The sequence below is a fragment of the Myotis lucifugus genome, unplaced genomic scaffold (assembly GCF_000147115.1).
Source record: "Myotis lucifugus unplaced genomic scaffold, Myoluc2.0 scaffold_14, whole genome shotgun sequence".
In the NCBI taxonomy this organism is placed as follows: Eukaryota; Metazoa; Chordata; class Mammalia; order Chiroptera; family Vespertilionidae; genus Myotis; species Myotis lucifugus.
The window spans coordinates 13,514,190-13,518,213 of record NW_005871062.1 but is presented as its reverse complement, the minus strand read 5'-3'; positions in this window follow the sequence as shown (position 1 = coordinate 13,518,213).

The following is a 4,024-nucleotide window of genomic DNA, read 5'->3' as shown; positions in this document are numbered from 1 at the left end:
TATGACACCCAGTGGCGCCAGGCCAGCCAAGGCGGGTGAGATGCGATTGGTCGGGGACCCTGCCATCACCCATGATTGCCCCGCAGAGGGAGACCCAGGCCACCGGCCAGCGGGGCTATCAATCGGGGGCTCCACAATAGCCCCAAAGAGGGAGGCCCAAGCCACCGACCAGCAGGCTGCAGTGGGTGGGTGGGGCCTCCCTCTGCAGGGCAAAATCGATTGCCCAAAAAGGGAGGCCCAGGCTACCCCGTGGTGGCACTACGGCGGGTAGCCTGGGCCTCCCTCTGCGGGGGTGATCCATCGGAGAGCCCTGGCTGGTTGGGCAGGGCCTACTTCTTTGTGGCGGTCGATCACAGAGCTCCCAGACTGTGAGAGGGCGCAGGCCAAGCTGAGGAACTGCCTGCCCCCCCCCCCCAGAGCACAAATTTCATGCACCAGGCCTCTAGTAATATATATAGGTATATATATATATATTTATATATATATACATACACACACTTGGAAGAAAAAATACACACTTTGATAGGATACAGAATGATGCTTTAATAAGAACTGGCTTGTCATCTGACTTACTGTGCAGATCCACCTACAGGGAGGTTCTGTCACTCTAGCCACAGTATGGCAATAGCTGTTTCCCACCGCAGTATGGCAGCCATCATTACATGTTATGAAAGTAGCACGTGGCTTTATACATGAATCTCTATGAACCTGGTTGAAATGGTTCTACCCTGGGTAAAGGATCCACCTTGGATGAATTAGGTTGAACTATGTGAAAGTGCCAGTCTTCTAGTTTAAAATAGTCAAATACCAGCATTTTCTTACTCTGCCACCTAATGCATGCTCAAGAGCCTTTTCTTTCCTTCAAGAGAGCCTGACATAAACCAGTATAGAGACCTCTTAACAGGCAACTAACCTTCCTTGATGCTATCCTGATTTTGACCAATAACATTCAGTCAAATTAAATTTCAAAAGTAAAGGGTTTTTAATATAAAAACAATAATGAAAGATGCAACTATTGAACACATGTTAGTTCAATATAAAAAAAGAAACCTAGAAGGAATATAAAATTAGGCAATAAAAGTGAAACACTGTCTTGGAGAACTACTTGGCCATTGATGAGGGAAACCCTTTTCTCAAAAAGCCAGAAATTAATTAATTGTTGTTGTTGTTTTTTGTATAAAGCAGTAGGAAAGATTCAGAAGCCACAGAAATAGACATCAATCAGAAAGGTTATTTTCAATAGAGTCCTTTTTATTTCCTATGCCATAGAACATTAAGAAGTCATCAAATATTACCCACTGGTTGCTCAGCCCTTTCCTGTGAAGGTCCTTTCCTTTTATTGTTTCAAATTTCCCAATAGTGAAGAACCCCACCTACATCTAATTGTAGGAGAGTGGGACAAAGAAGGATAGAGTATTAAACCCAGTTACTTCCTTTTTTGTAATGCAAGTGCCTAATTTAAGCTTTGATTGCAGAAGCATCGGATTCAAAGGAGGCTTCCACTTCAAAGACAGTTATCTCAAATAAATATTCTGCCAGCCACTGGATTAAAGAGCGAGGCCCTCCCCTACTGAGGCTCCTTTGTTTCAGAAATGGGTCTTCTCTACCCTTCATATCTACTAGTGAGTCTCTCTCTCTCTCCCTCCCTCTCCCCCAGTCCACCGATGACCTCACTATGTGGCCTCAGATGTGCTGTGCAATTTCCAGGACTTGTAAGTAATAAACCTTTATTTTTCAAAGTTTCCTGATGCTTACTGCTGAAGGATGTCTTGCAATCACAATAAGAACCACCAGGGCCAGTCCAATCACAACAATGGTTATTGAGAGGCTGAGGCTGGCACACAAAACAAAAGGTTTGTACATAATTATTGATTCCTTGGAGTTGAGGCGATCTGCCTCCCTGTTTCATACCAAACATGACTATTAGTGACAATATCCAAGTGCAACTTTCTGATCTCATTTGAGGTACTGATATTTGCATTCCACTTTCCTCTAACAGAAATATTTCTAAATAGCAAGCATGCAAAATCTTCATGACATAGAGTAGGTATGAAGACATCTAAAGAAAACTTCACATTCTTTTTACCACCCATTTTTAATGTTTATCATTTATCTTTTATAAACAGCCCAAATCTTATATATGGTGGTGTCCACTTTGTTCCCAAATAAAGGAAAAATTATCCCTTGACAAATAGCCAATAAAACTTGGCCTCAGACACATGATATTCCATAATTTCCCTGGCATAACACCAAAGAACTGAGTCTACAAAAGAGAATGCATACACATAAACAGAAGAAAAAAAAGTGATATGTTGGATCTATGAAAAAGAGCTGAGTAAAATTATAATAAACTAGAGGCCCAATGCATGAAATTTGTGCAGGGGGGGCAGGGAGGTCCCTCAGCCTGGCCTGCGCCCTCTCGCAATCCCCTTGCTCCTAACTGCCCACCTGCTCACTCCTTATCTCTTGGTTCGCTGCTCCTTAGAGCTGCCATGGAGGCAGGAGAGGCTCCCGCCGCCACCGCCGCTGCGTTCACCAGCCGTGAGCCTGGCTTCTGGCTGAGCAGCCCTCCAGTTGTGGGAGCACACTGACTACCAGGGGGTAGCTCCTGCATTGAGCGTCTGCCCCCCGGTGGTCAGTGCACATCGTAGCAACCAGTCGTTCTGGTTGTTCTGCTGTAATGGTCGCTGGGCTTTAATAAAATTATAATAAATGATAAAATATTCCTAAAGTTATTCATTTGTTCATTCATCCAATATGTTTACAAGAATCTATAATATGCAAGGTATTATATTAATACAAATAATTAACATTTATTGAGTATTTACTATGTGCCAGTGTTACTGGACAGGGACCAGGCCCAGAGCGGGTCTGCCTCAGGCTGGCCTGTAGTGTGTGGGTTCTTGACTTCATGTAGGAAAGATCTCACAACCCGAGTCCAGGTGATATTGAGAGTATGTTTATTAAAGCTGAGGACAGTGAAATAAAAAAAGGACTTCGGGTAGAAAAAGCATCAGGAGAGAGCCTAGGTGGTTCCCTGCTTTGGCTCCCTAGAAACATTATAGGAAAGAAGTGAGCCAAGGCAGGGCTGCTGTTAGCTCACTGTAAAGTCAGAGAAAAGAGCACCTTGGAGACAGGCTGAGGGGGTAAGCCCAGGGTTGAGCTGCCGCTGCCCACTGCTTCCCTCATTGCAAGTCTCCTGGGACAGTCAGAATTTAGGAGGAAGTACAAAGTTCGTGCTGGAAGGAGAATGGCATTATCTAGAGCGAAACCACATGATATCCTTTGTCTTGAGGGTTTTATCTTTCTTCTATAGGAGTGATTCTTAGAGGAGGGTTTCAGCAGAATATTCATCAGCTTTCCAGGTGTGTTTTTAACATGCTGATGCATCAAAATGAGAGTATAGGGAGTTTAGGGCTTTTCTTTGGTCTGCTTTATTGCTTTACTTTTATCTTGGGTCTGTCTGGCTCTAATCAGGTTTTGTTATTTGTTCTCCTGACTTCATCCGTGCTTGGGTTTGGCCGGCACAAATGGCATTAATACAGTCTCTGTTCTCTATCTCTCCAAACAGGGTGATTGAAGCTATGTATTCTCTGGTTAGGGAGGAGAGGTATAAACCATTTGTTCTCAGGTGTGCTTGGTTAGGGAAGATAAAGTCTTGCAATTCACTAGCTGGTTTTAAGTTGTTCAAATTATTTGGCCTTGTATAATTATCTTGTCTCAGTTTCCCCATTCCCCTCGCCCAGGAATTTTCCCAGCTCCTTATGATCCTGCCTCACCAGGTACAATACCAGGTATTTTGTAGACATGAAAGAAGCCATAGGCATGAGTTTACGAGGGCTGAGCAGGGATGTTGAGGACAGACATTGTGGCTATCACTCATTCACAGAGTGGCTAGAAGTCAGATCCAACACAACGGCACATAACACCACATCGAAAAACGGTTATGAGTTAGGTAGTATTATTGTCCCAAATTTATCAAATAAAAATAAGAGGCTAAAGAAATTAAATAACTTGCTCAAGT